Source organism: Nerophis ophidion, linkage group LG05 (assembly GCF_033978795.1).
Source record: "Nerophis ophidion isolate RoL-2023_Sa linkage group LG05, RoL_Noph_v1.0, whole genome shotgun sequence".
NCBI lineage: Eukaryota > Metazoa > Chordata > Actinopteri > Syngnathiformes > Syngnathidae > Nerophis > Nerophis ophidion.
The window spans coordinates 61,434,552-61,455,483 of record NC_084615.1 but is presented as its reverse complement, the minus strand read 5'-3'; the positions used below and the strand labels follow the sequence as shown (position 1 = coordinate 61,455,483).

General features: G+C 40.7%; 1 protein-coding gene and 1 long non-coding RNA gene across 4 annotated transcripts in view; one reads left to right on the top strand and one right to left on the bottom strand.

Moving 5' to 3' along the window:
- Positions 1–20,932, top strand: part of gpc3 (glypican 3) — a 375,529-nt gene that overhangs the window by 78,103 nt on the left and 276,494 nt on the right. The gene's annotated exons all lie outside the window — the stretch shown is intronic.
- On the bottom strand, positions 503–8,197 carry LOC133553461 (uncharacterized). Its single transcript, XR_009806916.1, has 6 exons — positions 7,010–8,197; positions 6,340–6,474; positions 2,723–2,798; positions 1,728–1,805; positions 1,117–1,194; positions 503–583 (listed from the first exon to the last, which is right to left on the bottom strand). It is a non-coding gene; the product is annotated as an uncharacterized LOC133553461 (long non-coding RNA).

Sequence of the window (20,932 nt, the reverse complement as noted above, 5' to 3'; positions counted from 1 at the left end):
CAAAACTAATTAATTATAACATTATCAGCACTTTTTGTTGATAAAACTCTGAGCATACAATGCCAGATAAATAGTAAAGATTATTACAGAGTTTCAGCTCTTAGACAATTAATTAAGAATATAAAACACACTAAAATCTGGTTCAGAAAATATGAGGACCTGAATTGAGACACTCATTTTAAAGCTTGGACATTAACATTGTAACACACATTTTCTGGTTCAGAAAATATGAGGACCTTATATGAAACACACCTAAGTCTTTCTTGCTTCAAACAATATAAGGACATGACGAGTGCTCACATGTAGAATTTATGTTGTTGACTTGTAACATCTCCTGTTTTGCTAAACATGAGTTCTAAACTTCCTACTGACTAACATGGATGTACCCTTGCGAAAAAGTTGTCATATAAACTGATCTGTGAGAGATTAAAATAAATAAATGTCTTTCAAAATATAGGTTGGGTCAAATTTAGAGCAGATATAGTAAAAATAGACATGTAATAACCTGTTGGAGGGATGAAGTCGGTTTATGGCTGTCATCTGAATCCAGAGAATGTTGAGATAGAACCTCAACAGTTGGTTTCTGCAACAAAACACAAAAATATAATGTCATTTACTAATTAATTATAACATTCTCACCACTTTTTGTTGATAAAAATCCGAGCATACAATGCCAGATAAAGGGTAAAAATTATTACAGAGTTTCAGCTCTTAGACAATTCATTAAGAATGTAACACACACAAAAATCTGGTTCAGAAAATATGAGGACCTGAATTGAGACACTCATTTTAAAGCTTTGACATTAACATTGTAACACACATTTTCTGGTTCAGAAAATATGAGGACCTTATATGAAACACACCTAAGTCTTTCTTGCTTCAAACAATATAAGGACATGACGAGTGCTCACATGTAGAATTTATGTTGTTGACTTGTAACATCTCCTGTTTTGCTAAACATGAGTTCTAAACTTCCTACTGACCAACATGGATGTACCCTTGCGAAAAAGTTGTCATATAAACTGATCTGTGAGAGATTAAAATAAATAAATGTCTTTCAAAATATAGGTTGGGTCAAATTTAGAGCAGATATAGTAAAAATAGACATGTAATAACCTGTTGGAGGGATGAAGTCAGTTAATGGCTCACATCTGAATCTGGAGAATGTTGAGATGGAACCTCAACAGTTGGTTTCTGCAACAAAACACAAAAATATAATGTCAAAACTAATTAATTATAACATTATCAGCACTTTTTGTTGATAAAACTCTGAGCATACAATGCCAGATAAATAGTAAAGATTATTACAGAGTTTCAGCTCTTAGACAATTAATTAAGAATATAAAACACACTAAAATCTGGTTCAGAAAATATGAGGACCTGAATTGAGACACTCATTTTAAAGGTTGGACATTAACATTGTAACACACACTAATCTGGTTTAGAAAATATGAGGACCTTATATGAAACACACCTAAGTCTTTCTTGGTTCAAACAATATAAGGACATGACGAGTGGTCACATGTAGAATGTATGTTGTTGACTTGTAACATCTCCTGTTTTGCTAAACATGAGTTCCAAACTCCTTACTGACTAACATGGATGTACCCTTACGCAAATGTTGTAAAATAAACTGATCTGTGAGAGATTAAAATTAATAAATGTCTTTCAAAATATAGGTTGGGTCACATTTAGAGCAGATATAGTAAAAATAGACTTGTAATAACCTGTTGGAGGGATGAAGTCGGTTTATCGCTCACATCTGAATCTGGAGAATGTTGAGATAGAACCCCAACAGTTGGTGTCTGCAACAAAACACAAAAATATAATGTCAGAACTAATTAATTATAACATTAACAACCACTTTTGGTTGATAATATTCTGAGCATATAATTCTACATAAACAGTAAAGATTATTATAGCGTTTTAGCTCTTAGACTATTATTTAAGAATGTAACATTCACTAAAATGTGGTTCAGAAAATATGAGGACCTGGATTGAAACACTCATTTTAAAGCTTTGAATTAAACATTGTAACACACACTAATGTGGTTCAGAAAATATGAGGACCTTATATGAAACACACTGAAGTCTTTTTTGGTTCAAACAATATGAGTACATGACAAGTGATCACATACAGAATTCATGTTGCTGACCTGTAACATCTCCTGTTTTGCTAAACATGAGTTGTTATTTCCACACTGACTAACATGGATGTACCCTTAAAAAATGTTGTCATATAAACTGATCTGTGAGAGGTTAAAAGAATTAAATGTCTTTTGAAGTATAGGTTGTGTCAAGTTTTTAGCAGATATAGGGCAGCACGGTGGTACAGGGGTTAGTGCATGTGTGTCACAAATCGAAGGTCCTGAGTAGTCCTGAGTTAAATCCTGGGCTCGTGATCTTTCTGTGTGGAGTTTGCATGTTCTCCCCGTGACTGCGTGGGTTCCCTCCGGGTATTACGGCTTCATCTTACCTCCAAAGACATGCACCTGGGGATAGGTTGATTGGCAACACTAAATTGGCCCTAGTGTGTGAATGTGAGTGTAAATGTTGTCTATTTGTGTTGGCCGTGTAATGAGGTGGCGACTTGTCCAGGGTGTACTCCGCCTTCCGCCCGAATGCAGCTCAGATAGGCTCAAGCACACCCCGCCACCCCAAAAAAGGGACAGGTAGTAGAAAATGGATGGATGGATGGATAGTAAAATAGTCAAGTAATAACCTGTTGGAGGGATGAAGTCGGTTTATCGCTCACATGAATCTGGAGAATGTTGAGATAGAACATCAACAGTTGGTGTCTGCAACAAAACACAGAAAAAAATTGTTAGAACTTATTAATTATAACATTATCAGCACTTTTTGTTGTTAACATTATGAGCATATAATGCCAGATAAATAGTAAAGATATTTATAGAGGGTTTCTGTCTCTTGTCCCGCTCATGTCTTGAGATGAACTTCCCTCGGTACTCGACCACAAAAGAACCTTTTTAAATTGATGCAAGAGCAAATACACCATATCCTGATAAAACAGTTTATCAATTAACAATGTTTGGAATATCTGTTTTAAAAAGGAATAATAATAGTCGTTACTTGACAAAAAATTCAATTACAAACAGAATTACTCTTTCATAAATGTAATTAATTATTAAATTAAGTACAAACCCCGTTTCCATATGAGTTGGGAAATTGTGTTGGATGTAAATATAAACAGAATACAATGATTTGCAAATCCTTTTCAACCCATATTCAGTTGAATATGCTACAAAGACAACATATTTGATGTTCAAACTTATAAACGTTTTTTTGGTGCAAATAATCAATAACTTTAGAATTTGATGCCAGCAACACGCGACAAAGAAGTTGGGAAAGGTGGCAATAAATACTGATAAAGTTAAGAAATGCTCATCAAACACTTATTTGGGACATCCCACAGGTGTGAAGGCTAATTTGGAACAGGTGGGTGCCATGATTGGGTATAAAAACAGCTTCCCAAAAAATGCTCAGTCTTTCACAGGAAAGGATGGGGCGAGGTACACCCCTTTGTCCACAACTGTGTGAGCAAATAGTCAAACAGTTTAAGAACAACCTTTCTCAAAGTGCAATTGCAAGAAATTTAGGGATTTCAATATCTACAGTCCATGATATCATCAAAAGGTTCAGAGAATCTGGAGAAATCACTCCACGTAAGCGGCATGTCTGGAAACTAACATTGAATAACCGTGACCTTCGATCCCTCAGACGGCACTGTATCAAAAACCGACATCAATCTCTAAAGGATATCACCACATGAGTTCAGGAACACTTCAGAAAACCCATCCATCCATCCATTTTCTACCGCTTATTCCCTTTTTGGGGTCGCGGGGGGCGCTGGTGCCTATCTCAGCTACAATCGGGCGGAAGGCGGGGTACACCCTGGACAAGTCGCCACCTCATCGCAGGGCCAACACAGATAGACAACATTTACACTCACATTCACACACTAGGGCCAATTTTTAGTGTTACCAATCAACCTATCCCCAGGTGCATGTCTTTGGAAGTGGGAGGAAGCCGGAGTACCCGGAGGGAACCCACGCATTCACGGGGAGAACATGCAAACTCCACACAGGAAGATCCCGAGGCTGGATTTGAACCCAGGACTGCAGGACCTTCGTATTGTGAGGCAGACGCACTAACCCCTCTGCCACCGTGAAGCCCACTTCAGAAAACCACTGTCACTAAATACAGTTTGTTGCTATATCTGTAAGTGCAAGTTAAAGCTCTATTATGCAAAGCGAAAGCCAATTATCAACATCCAGAAATGCCGCCGGCTTCTCTGGGCCCGAGATCATCTAAGATGGACTGATGCAAAGTGGAAAGGTGTTCTGTGGTCTAACAAGCCCAAATTTCAAATTGTTTTTGGAAATATTCGACACCGTTTCATCCGGACCAAAGGGGAAGCGAACCATCCAGACTGTTATCGACGCAAAGTTGAAAAGCCAGCATCTGTGATGGTATGGGGGTGCATTAGTGCCCAAGGCATGGGTAACTTACACATCTGTAAGTTACCCATCTGTTTGGAACAACATTTGCTGCCACTTAAGCGCCAACTTTTTCATGTACGCCCCTGCTTATTTCAGCAAGACAATGCCAAGCCACATTCAGCACGTGTTCAGCTTCATAAAAAAAGAGTGCAGGTACTTTCCTGACCGGCCTGCAGTCCTATCAAAAATGTGTGGTGCATTATGAAGCGTAAAATACGACAGAGGAGACCACGGACTGTTGAAGGACTGAAGCTCTACATAAAACAAGAATGGGAAAGAATTCCACCTTCCAAGCTTCAACAATTAGTTTCCTCAGTTCCCAAACGGTTATTGAGTGTTGTTGAAAGAAAAGGTGATGTAACACAGTGGTGAACATGCCCTTTCCCAACTACTTTGGCACGTGTTACAGCCATGAAATTCTAAGTTAATTATTATTTGTAAAAAAAATTATTCCGTTTGGATTTACATCTAACACAATTTCCCAACTCATATGGAAACGGGGTTTGTAATTAATGTGTTACTTGAAAAAGAAAAGTTTTAAATATCTAGCATATGCAGTTGAGAGACATTTCACGAGAGCAGAGTGTGTGTGTGCCTTTAAAAAGCTGTGCCTTTTGCCAAGTGGGACGTCAGCGCCCAGACATAGCAGAATAGTTCAGCTGTATTTTTTAGCTTAGCAGTGGCAGTTAAGATAGTTCTGTTGAATGTTTTTGTTTGCGTGTGGATGAGGCCTCTTTCTATTTGATATCGTGTTCGTAATTACTTCCGGGGGTTGCTTTCATTATTAATAAGATATTACCTGCACTAAACCTTTTGTGCTTCTAACGCTGTCTTGTTGACATACAATCACATCAAAAGTAGCATGCCACATTACATAAAACGCATCGTAACAGCGTTGTAGCGTACATAAAAATTATTAGATTACTCGTTACCGGTAAAAGTAACAGCATTAGTAACATCGTTTTCATATACCGCTGTTATACCATCCATCCATCCATCCATCATCTTCCGCTTTTCCGAGGTGGGGTCGCGGTGGCAGCAGCCTAAGCAGGGAAGCCCAGACTTCCCTCTCCCCAGCCACTTCGTCTAGCTCTTCTCGGGGGATCCCGAGGCGTTCCCAGGCCAGCCGGGAGACATAGTCTTCCCAACGTGTCCTGGGTCTTCCCCGTGGCCTCCTACCGGTTGGACGTGCCCTAAACACCTCCCTAGGGAGGCGTTCGGGTGGCATCCTGACCAGATGCCCGAACCACCTCATCTGGCTCCTCTCGATGTGGAGGAGCAGCGGCTTTACTTTGAGTTCCTCCTGGATGGCAGAGCTTCTCACCCTATCTCTAAGGGAGAGCCCCGCCACACGGCGGAGGAAACTCATTCCGGCCGCTTGTACCCGTGATCTTATCCTTTCGGTCATGACCCAAAGCTCATGACCATAGGTGAGGATGGGAACGTAGATCGACCGGTAAATTGAGAGCTTTGCCTTCCGGCTCAGCTCCTTCTTCACCATAACGATACAACGTCCGCATTACCGAAGACGCCACACCGATCCGCCTGTCGATCTCACGATCCACTCTTCCCCCACTCGTGAACAAGACTCCGAGGGGCCATAGAGGTCGGGTGCATTGTGAGCTGGGCGGCAGCCGAAGGCAGGGCACTTGGCGGTCCGATCCTCGGCTACAGAAGCTAGCTCTTGGGACGTGGAACGCTGTTATTCCAAACACTTCTAATTAAAGCCATATAATACAACCTCTATTAGACAGTAAGGAAATGATCCAAATGAGATGTTGATACAGTTACCATTGATATGTTACATAACAAGACATACCTTTCCAATCATTGATCCACTGGGCCTTAAAACAAGACTTGTCACATCCAGATCAAATAAACTCGGTGGCTTCAGCCTCAGGATTAAGTCTCGCTCTTCTTTTGGGCACGATGTCTATTTCATGTGTTGATGCGCCTAACAAATCCACACATAAAAATGAAAAAAGTCAGTGACACAGAAATAAAACAAAGAACTAAACCCTTCAAAAACTGTTAAATTTAGGCTCAATGCAGCCATGAAGCTTCTCAAACAAAGAACTAATGTAACAATATCAGTAACATGCCAACTCGACAGTGCTTATCAGCTTGAAATATTTGTATTTGAGAAAAAGTATAAACAATTTGAAGAACTCTAGTCTGTCTAGTTTAAAATTAAGAAAATGTTTACTTGCATAGTGATCAAGGGTGATGGGTCAAATGCAGAGAATAATTTCACCACACCTAGTGTGTGACAATCACTGCTACATATAATCTTCCATGCAACTTAAAAAAAAATAAATGTAAATGCCTTGGCCTTGGCCCAGAACTGAAATGCTTTATTTAACCTCATAAAATCAAATCTGGTTGCAATTAATAACAAAAAACATTTAACTGTTGTTTATAATGAACTATTTTCCTATGTTAAAAAACATTGGTCTATTTAATTACGTTAAACTCCATTTTATGCTCACCTGATTCAACCATGCTGCCGAAGACTGTCAAAGATGGTTTGTGACCAAGATAGATGTCCCCCTCAGGTGCTGCAGGTCCCGGAAGTGATGTTCACTGAGCGCTCTGTTGTGCTCAAAATCGTGTGTGAAGTTTTGTATTTCAATTATAAATGGTCCTTTTGGAAAACCCTTTTTATATATATTCAATATTAAGTGTGATACGTGAGCTGTATAACTTCCAAGATGAAAATAGTTAACTAGTGATTTAGCCCTCTGTTAGGATCCGACATCATCCACTGGCCAATCAGGCGGTGCCTAACTGAAAATTGGACCAATCAGAGGCCGAGACTCTTCAGAGTGGGCGGAAGTAACCATCTTGAACACAATGTGAAGTGAATACCTCCAAAAACAATCCCCAATTGAATCCAAAATTTGTCCCAAAGATAAAAATACCAAAATCATGTGCTATTGTAACCATTTGAAAATATTAAATACTGTATGTAGTTTGAATTGCATTTGAATTATTGCCTTTGTCTCAATCAAGGTTTATGCAAAAACCTACATTTCAGGCACATTTAAATTAATTATTGTGCGGCATTGTATTTTAGTCAACATAATAGCAAAAAGCCCAATACAGTAAAATACTGAATCAAACCAATTAAATCATCACCATAATCCCTTTATTACTAATTGTCTAGCCCAAATCCTCTCCAGATAAACCAAATGAATAGATAAAACTAACATAAAAAAGGTTGAGATCATCAGATCAGTTGAACATGTGTTATTTGATTTAGAATTTAAAAGTATGTTTATTGCTGTAATGATTAGATGTTTTTCAAAATGTTGGAGTGTGTGAGTTTCTGACCCACATGACATATGAGGACATATGACATATGAGGACAAGTGTGTGTGTGTGTGTGTCCTAATAGCAAAGATGGCCACTAGGGGCAAAATCGAAGGTGAGCAAAAAAATTAAACACACTTTCACACACTTTTTCTGAAAATTTGACAAATGAAGACTTCAGAGATTTTTGGTCTGGGAACATGCTGGGAGGGTCTAGAACACGATAGCATTGCGGGAAATATGGGGACATGGAAAATGTCCCCATATTTCAACAGGTCCTCATATGTAAGGTGAAATTTCATAAAAATGTCCCCATATGTCACTTTGACAAACGCACACACACACACACACACACACACACACACACACACACATATATATATATATATATATATATATATATATATATATATATATATATATATATATATATATACACACACACACACAGCCCGGGCAGCAGCCAAACTTTTTTAACACAATGCGGTCCCCCGAGTCAAAAAGTTTGGGGAGACCTGCTCTAGGTTTACGAGATCACGTGACTGGTTCCCTCATTATCTCTCAAAATGGCTCAGGAATCTCTGAGATTGATACTATTTTGATCATATCTATTGATTCGCAAACTTTATAAATATTTCAGTATCATAAAAATGAAATATAAATGATAATAGCTTCAACATAGACGCAACTTATTTTTCCATTCAACTGGTTCTTCAAAAAGTACTGAGTTGAACCTGATTTTTTAAGATTGATTGTTCACGTCTTTTTTCTTACTTAGTGAATTTAAGTGTTGTGCAGTCCTTTCATTTAAAAGCTGTCAAACCTTTTTATTTTAATTTATACAAGCTCTGTGAGTTAAACCTCATCAAGGCGGTGAGGTGTTTGCCTGTCATTTTTTCTTCTTCTTTGTGCCCAGTTTTTGACAGTTTGTGGTTTGGGACGTCTGCTCCAGGATGAATCGTCAAGGTCTTGTTGATTATGCAAAAAGAATCTTTGACTTTGACAGAGTGCACTCTGATGTCACTTCATTCGCATGTTTAAGTTGTTTGAGACTCATTGAGGCTGCAGTGAGTATTAATCATTCACTTTGATTTCCACGTCGTCACCTCGTGACCTGACTGCTCGCCCTCTGCCTTATTCTCCGACCAGTAGCCAATTCAGAGTGATGCATATTTGATTTCAGCTCATGCAATATTGAAATGCTTATGCAACATGAGCTCAGTCATGCAGACATAACAACCATGTCGGGGCGTGGTGGTGCTGGCCACAGGGTCGGATATTTTGGAGAAACAAAAGCTCCAATGGTACTCACTTACAATCCTGTTAGGGGTCCTATTCTACAGTTGCAACTTTTGAGAGTCATGCATTTGTTAAAAATTTAATATATTTCCAAGATGTGGAAATATACTGTATGATGAAGTTAGTGTTTTTATCTTCATTTTTATTCTAATTCTAAATCTTGTGAGTTAGAACTTCAAGTCTATGATGACAATTAGGTAGTTTCCCCAGTACCATTTGTTGAATAAAAATAGGCAGTCAAAGTCACACCATGCAATCTGAAAAGCATTTTTAGGGGTGTATCGATTGATTAGCAGCCCATCAGTAGTGAATTATTTTTGTGAAAAACTATGTGATCGTCGTTGCTGATTAATGACTTTTAATGTCGATCATAAACCCCGATCCCCTTTGGCTGACTTATTTTTAGTCCCCCGACTGACAAGCGGCTAGCAGTTATATATCTCCATACACAATGTGGAGATGCTCCCCTAAGTTAATTATAATCACCTTTATTACAGCAGATAAACTGCATTTCTAACTGCTAGGCTAGCTTTAAACAACAGATGAAATAGGTGCTTAGTAAATTTCATATTATGAACATGTTGCATGTTCGCGATGGCCGTGTCCCCTAGATGCAGGAAGAAATGGCAGGGAGAAGCATTACATAGCACTCAGTATCAAGGGTTGGAATTGGGTGTTAAATCACTAACATGAGACTTCCGGTTGGCGACAAGATGGAGTAGTCGCACTTTTTCACGCTCCCGCATATTTAACTCCTACTATTCAGTATAGCTCGACTGATTGCAGTAACTGCTATCAACGTTATTGTAGTACTAATACCTTACCGCACTGAACGAGAAAATGTCTAATAGAGCCAAAAAGGAGGAGCAAAAGAAGGAAGACTTGGCGGCAAGCACCATCATGGCTATGCTAACTACAATGCTAACGGACCACAAGACTCCAAACTCAACATCACACTAGATTGTATTCAGTCCACACTTCTGGAACACCAGAAGCGCCTCTCCTCACTAGAACTGTTTGCCGACACGACCAGCCAGGATATGTTGGCTATGGACACCAAGCTAACATTTGTAACTGAGGAGAACGCGAGGCTAAAAGCTAAGCTAATAGACTTGGAGAGTAGAAGCCGTCGGAACAACATTAGAATTGTCGGCGTACCCGAAAGCATTGAAGGTACAAACCCAACAACGTTCTTCTCTCAATTGCTGGTCGAGGTCTTGGGTGAACATACGTTGTCGTCGACCCCGGAGCTGGACTGTGCCCACCGCTCGCTAACAGCGAAGCCAGGTCCCGGTGAGAAGCCGAGACTGGTCGTGATATGCTTCCACCGATTCCAAACGAGGGAGCTGGTGGTGCGGGAAGCTCGGAAACGCAGAGGCAAATTAATGTATAAGGACTCACCGATACACATCTTCGAAAACTACTGCCCTGAAATACTGGAACAGCGGGCCGTGTACCGGGACGTCATGAAAGACCTCTACAACCTAGGCCTCAAACCAGCCCTCCACTACCCGGCTAAGCTAATAGTTTCAACCAAGGATGGAAAGAGACGACGACTCGCATCTGTGAAAGACGCCCAAGACCTCGTCAAGTCCCATAATCAACGCAACCAAGAGCAGGCGAACGACTAACATTAGTTGGTATGACTTTAATGAAACTTTGTTTGATATGATGTGACTACCTCACAATGCATGGCGGGACGGCGCTAGCTTGGCTAACTACAGCCATGTCTGGAGGCTACACTGCCGGCACCAACCTTAAAACACGTGCCGGGTCTGTTCTGTCACGTTTAACTATGCCAACGTAACGCCAACTCTAGGCCTGACTGTGAACATTACATCTGTGTGGTCACTCATTGAATCCACTCTCATTCACTTTTTGTCATTCACTTTTTGTTTAACCATTTAGCTAATATATTATGCTGACATTCCAGAGCTAACCTATTAAATATACAATTACCGTCATTAGGGTTTAAACAACCATCGATATTGTTTATTTTATTTTGGTACATTGACGTTCGAATTCTTTTGTCTTCCCATTACATTTATTTATCATGTTCTAATAGATATATATTACACAGTGGTTTATCTTTTCTATTATTATTATTATTATTTGACCTAACTGCTGATATACCTATTTCTTAACTGGTTACTATTATTCCATATCTATACATCCATAGGCGTATACATTGCTTATGTGTATGTATGTATATATTTATATGTATATACATATGTGACACCACTTACTTATACTTTATCCGACTACATGCCATTTGAGTTGTTTATACTTTTTTAATTTACTTTTTTTGCTTTCTGAAGTTGTTTTGATACTAGGTACTAGGTGTCTCGAAGGAATATACTGCAGTTTTGATGCACTTTAAAATGTTCGGACTAAGTTGGAGCCAATCTGTTGTTCTCGGGAGGTGGAAAAACCGGAAGCCGTTATGGATACGTTCATGCAGGCGCAAGGACAGCGCACTGCTGTGAAAAGGACACTGAAGGTTCAGGTTCGACAATGGGGTTCTCAGGTCCTGGGACGATGGTCCTGTAGGTGGTTGCTAGGTGTAACACACCTGGCATTATTGTATGTTGTTGTGTTTGTGACTGTGTGTGTGAGCTTGCTGTGTTTTCTGTACATGTATGTTTTTATTGGTTTGTTTATCACCTCATTCCTTCCTTTCACGCTTCTGTTTTACCCCCTCCTCTTACTAGTACTCTCTGCAGTTCCCAGTTATCGTGCATCAGCCCGCCTCCTGATCCGCTTGTACACATCAGCCCGTTCTGCTCTCCTAGTTGGACATGGTGAGAAATGACAAGCACCAGTAATACACTCAGATTTTTTTCATGGAAGGTGAGGGGTGTGGGGAGCGCCACTAAAGTTGGGAGGGTCTTGACCCATTTGCAACACCTCAAAGGAGATATATTTTTCATTCAGGAGACCCACCTTCGCAACAGAGAGATTTCACGACTTAAAAGAGCCTGGATCAGACATATTTTTCATTCAAAATTCAACGAAAGGGCCAGGGGCACAGCCATCCTAATTCGTAAAAATATTTCATTCGAACTTAACCAAACTGTAGCAGACCCTGCCGGCCGTTATATTATTGTGTCTGGAAAACTGCAAGGCACCCCAGTCATACTCGCTAGCGTTTATGGACCTAACTGGGATGACAATTCTTATGTGACTAAATTGTTTACATCATTTCCAAACATTGGAAATCATTTTATTATCATGGGCGGGGACTTTAATCTGGTGCAGGACCCTGTACTGGACCGATCATCTAACAAACTGGCTCCCTTATCTAATTCAGCTAAAACATTGGATACTTTCGCTAAACAGTTAGGTCTTACAGACCCGTGGAGACACGCCTCCCCTACAATTAAGCAACTCTCCTATTTCTCCCATGTACATCACACTTACACTCGGATAGACTTCTTTCTTCTCGACAATAGACTACTTTCCAAAATTAAAACATGTAATTACCATAGTATTGTAATCTCTGATCATGCTCCCACTTCAGTCGACATCAATATGGACACTCAACCTAGACCCCTTAAACAATGGCGATTCAACTCAGCCTCACTAGCAGAAGACAATTATAGGTATTTCCTCCACGATCAAATTGAGTGTTTTTTCGAACTGAACGATTCACCAGAAATTGGAAGAGGTATACTATGGGAGGCATCTAAAGCTTATATTAGAGGTCAACTTATATCTTTTATTTCAAATTTAAATAAGACAGAAACCATTCAAATCAATGGGCTGCTCCGTAAGATTAAGGATCTTGACGATAAGTACGCTTTAAACCCGGACTCAACACTATATAAAGAACACCTTCGCCTACAAACTGACTTTGACCTTATGTCTGTCAATAGAGCAAAATTACAACTACTCAAATCCAGACAACGATTTTTTGAATCTGGGGAAAAAGCTGGCAAGCTCTTAGCCCACCGGGTTCGGGAGGAAGCATCGTCGAGGCTAATCACATCTATTCGCTCTAACACAGGAGAACTACATACTGATTCAGCTAAGATAAATGAAACATTTGCCGCATTTTATACAACATTATATACGTCAGACTGCCCCCCTTCTTCACATGAACTATTTAATGATATAACATTCCCCCAGATCGAACATGGAGCTGCGAGGGGCTTGGGTCAGCCCATTAGTGTCATCGAGATCACAGAAGCCATCAAATCCTTACAAAGTAATAAATCGCCCGGTCCAGATGGTTTCAGTGCAGAATATTATAAAACTTTCTCCAGTGTTCTTGCTCCGGCTCTAAGAGACATGTATAATGAAGCATTCCTGTACCATCACCTCACAGAATCCTTATCGAGGGCCACCATTTCTCTCATACTAAAAAAAGAGAAAGATCCCCAGCTTTGCAGCAGCTATAGACCAATTTCGCTCTTAAATGTAGATTTAAAAATTCTGTCCAAGATTCTTGCTCTCCGGCTCCAAAGGGTGATGCCTTCCATCATCTCGTTGGATCAAACAGGTTTTATGTTAGGCCGGCAATCCTCACACAACACTCGGCGCCTCCTAAACATTATTCATTCGCCAACCCCCTCGACCCAAGAAGTGGTGGTGTCCCTCCACGCGGAGAAAGCCTTTGATAGGGTTGAATGGGAATATCTATTTGATGTGATGGGTCGGTTTGGTTTTAATGAAGATTTTATTCTTTGGGTTAAACTTTTATACTCGTCCCCTGTAGCTTCGGTACGCACAAATAATACACTGTCCTCCCCAGTTTTTCTTAAAAGAGGTACCACACAAGGTTGCCCGCTGTCTCCATTACTGTTTGCTATTGTGATAGAACCCCTTGCACTTTGGCTGCGCGCGGAGAGGGGCTTTAAAGGTATCACCCGGTCGGACACGTTGCACAAAGTGTCGCTTTATGCGGACGACTTGCTCCTATACATCTCAGATCCTGCTAGCTCACTCCCAGTAATCTTTAACATTTTGGAGCGGTTTGGCACACACTCTGGCTACAAACTTAATTACCAAAAAAGTGAACTATTTCCGATCAATTCCCTAGCTAAACAGTTACCGCGATCTTTAGCTGCATTCAAATGGGCACATGACGGGATCCATTACTTGGGAATTTTTATTTATGTCTGACATGCTCCGGGGAAATTTTCTACCCCTAGTTGAAAAAATGGAGAAGGACTTTGCCCGCTGGTCTGTTTTACCATTGTCTCTCGCTGGCTGGATCAATCTTATCAAGATGATCACTCTGCCTAGATTCCTTTACCTTTTCCAACATATCCCCATATTTATTAGTAAATCTTTTTTTGATAAATTAGACAAATCAATATCCAAATTTTTATGGGGGGCCGGATCGGCCCGAATCCGCAAGTCGGTCCTACAATCTCCCAAATCTGAGGGAGGGCTTGCACTCCCTAATTTTAGACAGTACTATTGGGCGGCTAATGTACAGAAACTCCTATACTGGATGGATGGAAGCTCTCAGACCCTCCCGGCCTGAGTATCCCTTGAAACGGCATTCCCACATTTTTCATTACGTTCTTGCTTATGCTCACCACTCCCTTTTCCACTTAAACTTGAAGGCGCAAACACCATTGTATCGATCTCCTTGAAAATATGGATCCAGCTAAGGAAACATTTGGGTTTTCAGGGCCCATCTATTTTGACTTCGCTACTTAAAAAACAATTATTTAAACCTTCCTGTACCGACTCCGCATTTATGACCTGGCACGATCACAGTATCACCACTGTGGAAGACCTCTATACAGACGGTGTGTTCTCATCCTTCGCTGAAATTTCTTCCAAATACGATTTGCCAAACTCCCACCTTTTTCGTTTCTTTCAGGTGAGGGACTTCGTAAAGAAGCAGTTCCCACACTTCCCAAATCGTCTCCCGGAAACTCTTATAGATACATTGCTATCTCTGAGCCCAAATCATAAAAAATGTATCTCTGTGATATATACCTCCTTAAGCTCAGTTGCTCCAAACTCTATCAGTGATAAAAGCCTCGTGGGAGAGCGATCTTAACACCAACATATCTGATAAACTCTGTAACTCTGCCCTGAAACTGGTCCACTCCTCCTCGATTTGTGCCCGTCATGGTCTCATCCAATGCAAAGTAATCCATAAAATTCACTACACTAATGCAAAACTATCCAAAATCTACCCCACTGTTAGCAATACCTGTAATAGATGCAAACTATCTCCGGCTGATCATGTCCATATGTTCTGGTCCTGCTCTAAATTATGTTCCTTTTGGGAGGACATTTTTGACATAATCGGAAAGGCATACGGTCAAGACTTTCCCTCCAACCCATTGTCAGCCATTCTCGGCATATGCCCTGATAACACATGCCCTGTACCACTAAAACGCGCTGTGGCATTTACGACCTTGCTGGCCAGGCGACTGATCTTGTTCAATTGGAAGCTGGCTCACCCCCCATCACACGGCCGTTGGATTAAAGAGGTTCTTTACAATTTAAAATTGGAAAAACTTAGGTTTTCACTAAATGGCTCTGCTCAAGTGTTTGAAAGTTCATGGAGTCCTTTCTTACTGTATGTCAACTCTCTTGTCTTATGTCCAGACGCAGATGAGGAATAATCTCCCTTTTATTTAGTATTATTATTATTATTTATTTTATTTTTTATTTTTTTCTCCCTTTCTCTCTCCTTTTAGTGTCTTTCTGTTTTTGGTCATGTATGGGTGTATGTGTGAATGTGTGTGTCTTTGTCCTCTTACTTGTTGTTTGTGCCATGTGTCCCTGGTTGGTTCGACCTGAGTGGGGTGGGAGGGTGGGTGGGTGGGTGGTTTTAGGAGTAAAGGTATGAAGAATTCACTGACTTTATAATTGTACTGTTTCGACTTGCACCTTTTTTCTGTATATGTGAAAAAGTCAATAAAAAAAAGTTGGATTAAATCACTAACATGATTCCCGAGCGCGGCTACTGCTGCTACTCACTGCTCCCCTCACCTCTCAGGGGGTGCAACAAGGGGATTGGTCAATTGCAGAGGGTAATTTCACCACACCTATTGTGTGTGTGACTATCAGTGGTACTTTAACTTGAACTTTTTTATTATGTTCTATATTAACTTTGTTTTGATCGAAGAATTGTATGTAATAAAATATAGGAACATGTTTAAATATTCTATTGATATTTTTAAACTGTTAATAGCACACACCATAAATAATTAGAAACATGTACAGTTAATACAATACACATGTTTTAGTACATGAGTAGATCAGGCCTTAAATGGGTTACATTGCCAGTCACAAAAACGAGACCATGAAATAGAACTGCTGCATGCTTTCCAGATTGCATGGTGTGACTGATGTGAGGAGAAATGTTTGGGTTCTGAGGAATCTGTGCATAGTCCCAGTGGAGCACCTCTGCATCGCCTACCTCCCCCACCCCGACATCTCCAAGCAACTTGGATAGACGAGAGGCTAAGTGGTGCGAAGCAGGGAGCTCTCCGACAAGCACCATTACCCCCCTCAGCTGATTCCCGGTTGGCCTGTCAGTGGAGCGGTGGCGGGACGGGAATTTGGGAGTGGTGGGTCGATGGAAGCGGTGGAGTGGCTTCTTCATAAGCTAGATGTGTTTTTTATAACCCTTGTTATGCTTGTTGAAGTACTTATTCCGCCAAGGGTGCCTGACTCTTTGGCATTCAGCTTTTCTTCTGTTGCAGTGAGAGTAGCGGAAAGATAAAGGCTCTGAAAAACAGGATGAATGTGTCATGGCAAACTCGGACCTTGTTAGTATCGATCCTCTCCGAGCGAGCGACCATTCATTTATAATTCATCCCGTCCTGATGGCCAAGATGGAGGGCGTAGTTCGGTGTGGATGAACTGCGTTTTAGTACGTTTTCATTAGGAGTCTGGAATGTTTTTTTAAGGATGATAATGGGCCACCAGAGGGTTGTGTTTCAGTCTTGAGGGAGGGGCTCTGTGGGATTGTGTGAGTTCACTTTAGTAGCATGTTGGCCTCTGATGTGTCAGACACACCGTCAGGTCCACTTCAGGGAGTTTGAACAAGAACAAAGGGATCGTGACCTAGTAATATTTGAGAAGTTCTTGTCACTGGCGGTATACTCAACAGAACGCGCTCTGTGGCTCCCCCGAAGAGTGTGACGCAGAGGAACCGACACTGTCACCCTGTCACTCCAACCACTTGTCCACCAATCCCCGTCTACGAGCGGCTTACCTGTCTTCTTTTCCCAGAGCTCCGGCTCTCACTGCCATCCATCACAGTCCTCTCGCACTGTTTTACTACCCGCCAACCTCTGCAGGGACTCTCATTATTCAGCATTTGTTGTCTTAGACAAATGGAGTGTGTGTTGAGTGTCTCATCTTTGCAATGCTAATGTGACCAACATTCACACACGCTGGCTGTAAATGTGTGTATGTCTCCTCTGAAGCCAGTCAGAGTTCACAAGTTCAAGCAGTGTTAATAATTGAGAACCCCAAATCCCTCCCGCCCCACCACCCCTTGTTTCCACATCACTCGTCCTGTTTCAATCGTCATGACACAGATCTTCAGCAGAGCAAAGGGCTGCCATTAAGAATGTCTCAACGCAACACTCCAATCTGAAATGCTTGAGGTCAAGTCTTTTTTATATTGTCTGACTTTTTCGTCCTCTGGGATGTCGGGATGTCCCAAGGCTTGATGTTCTTCTTTTTTGAGACAGAGCTTTATTCAAGCTTCAACTACACAGGAGGTCCTTTACGAACAAGCTGTGTTCCTACGACGTGGCCGTTTACTGGAACTTACACCTAAATAAATAAATAAATAATTCACTCCTATACAATATCCTACCTTAATACCCTACTGTGCAATTTTACCCTTCGAATGCAATACACCCGACAATGATTATTTATTACTCCGGTACTCTTGTCTTGCTCTGTATATTAATTTCCCCTTGGGGATTAATAAAGTATGTCTGATTCTGATATTGTACAGAATTTTGTATTTTGTATAGTGTTTTGTATATTGTACAGGATTGCTTATTATTTTTATTGGATAGTAGTCTGTTTATTTCAATTCTTAGTTTTATCTTTATTACCTCTTGTGTAATTCCTTTTTATTCCATATTTGTTCCCACTACCGCACCTTGATCTTGTTATATGCAAATATAATGACAAAGTCTATTCTATTCTATTCTAAATCCCTCACACTGTACACAATACGCGCACAGTGAGTATATTGAGTTTTTACTCAATATTGAGTTATTGAGTATAGCCGCAACATAATCCACCATGGGGCCAAGGAAAGTTTGAAACACCATCACTTTCAGCACGAAGATGAGGAACAGACCTCATGGCAAAATACAAGTTACCTAACCCCCATCGCTCCACTCCTCCCCCATCACTCCTTGTTTTCACTAAAGTGATAATAAAATGTTAAGGGACGGCGTGGCGCAGTGGGAGAGTGGCCGTGCGCAACCCGAGGGTCACTGGTTCAAATCCCACCTAGTACCAACCTCGTCACGTCCGTTGTGTCCTGAGCAAGACACTTCACCCTTGCTCCTGATGGGTGCTGGTTGGCGCCTTGCATGGCAGCTCCCTCCATCAGTGTGTGAATGTGTGTGTGAATGTGGAAGTAGTGTCAAAGCGCTTTGAGTACCTTGAAGGTAGAAAAGCGCTATACAAGTACAACCCATTTATTTTGAAGTTATTTGTATTAGGGTTGTATGGCATACTGGTATTAGTATAGCACTACAATACTAATTAATCATATTCGGTACTATACCTCCTCTAAAAAGTACCGGTCGCCAACCACCCGCCCCTCCGTCTTTGTCACGTTGCTAGTTTCACGAGCAGAGGAGCATTTTTGGCAGCGCACAGTCATGGAGTACTTACAAGCACACACAGTATGTCGACAGAAAAGGGAGAATGGACGCACAATGAAAACACCAACAGGAAGAGGTGCTTTAAGACATGGCGAGCTAGCTAGCGGCTTATATCCACCCGCAGTCTGCAGTGTTTTAGCTACTCCTAAATCACTAGTCCTCGCCTCCATGGCGACAAATAAAATACTTTTCATCCAAGCTGGATGAGGAATAGCTAAACATGCTTCACTACACACCGTAGCTCACCAGCATCACCACCAATGACACCGTTCCTGAATGTAAACAAATGCCACTGGTGGATCTACACCTAACATTCACTGTAATGATACCAAATACAGGAGCGTAGCTAGTCGCTACTACTATGATTACATCGTTATTTTTTAGCATCATAAAATCTATTTTCGTTTTTTAAAAATGTATATTATGTTTATAAACTCAGGAAATATGTCCCTGGACACACGAGGAATTTAAATATGACCAATGTATCATCCTGTTACTACTTGGTATCGGATTGATACCTACATTTGTGATATCATCCAAAACTAATGTAAAGTCTCAAACAACAGAAGAATAAGTGATTATTACATTTTAACAGAAGTGTAGATAGATCATGTTAAAAGAGCAAATAACCAGATATTAACAGTAAATGAACAAGTAGATTAATACTCCATTTTATACGACTTTTCCTTAATAATGTTGACGAAATAATAGAAGGGAAAATGACACAATATGTTACTGCATATGTCAGTTACTTACTACAAAAAGACAAGTTGTTTAATGTACCGTAAGATTTTTTGGTATTACAAAGCCAATAATGCAATTTTTTTATGGTCCTCTTTATTTAGAAAAGGTACCAAAAAGTATTGAAATACATTTTGGTACCGGTACGGGTACCAAAATTTTGGTATCGGGACAACACAAATTTGTATATACTATGTTTGTAACCGCGCAGTCATTTTATGTTTGAGTAGCGACTGGACCGCTGTTTTCAACTGCAGTCGCGTTGTTTTCATCACCACTGTACAGCAATACTCATGACGTAGAACACATATCCTACTTTATGCGGAATTGAGAATTTTTTTGGAATAGTACTCTAGCCACAAAGCTGTGACAAATTTTTGAACGTTTACACTTGAAAAAAACTCTCCTGAAAAATACAGTAAGTGAAATGTTCATTGGAATCCTTATTATAATATAAGTTATACATAACCGTGAGTCTAGAAAATATCTTCTAGATTGATTAATTTGCACATTGATTATCTGGACTCTGCGTGTGCCTGACCGTTCGCTTTGTAACTCACAAGTCGAGTCCGTACAGCCATGTTTGCTCAAACTTTCTCGTCACCACCAAAGCTAATTTCATGAATTTATGAATAAATAAAAATTTACTGCAACTGTCAAATCTCTTTGTTGAAGAAGCCTTCCAATGACACCAACATTTTTTTTAATGGGGTATATATTAGTTATGACATTTTTAACAAAAAGATCACAGCTAAAATCTTGAGCCCTATTGATTTTGTATTAAAGAAGTTGACATACTAGTGCATTTTCACCGCTTTTAAAAGTCCATAACTTTTTAAATATTCCATCCATCCATCTTCTTCCGCTTATCCGAGGTCGGGTCGCGGGGGCAGCAGCCTAAGCAGGGAAGCCCAGACTTCCCTCTCCCCAGCCACTTCGTCCAGCTATTACCGGGGGATCCCGAGGCGTTCCCAGGCCAGCCGGGAGACATAGTCTTCCCAACTTGTCCTGGGTCTTCCCCGTGGCCTCCTACCGGTTGGATGTGCCCTAAACACCTCCCGAAGGAGGCGTTCGGGTGGCATCCTGACCAGATGCCCGAACCACCTCATCTGGCTCCTCATGTGGTGGAGCAGTGGCTTTACTTTGAGCTCCTCCCAGATGGCAGAGCTTCTCACCCTATCTCTAAGGGAGAGACCCGCCACCCGGCGGAGGAAACTCATT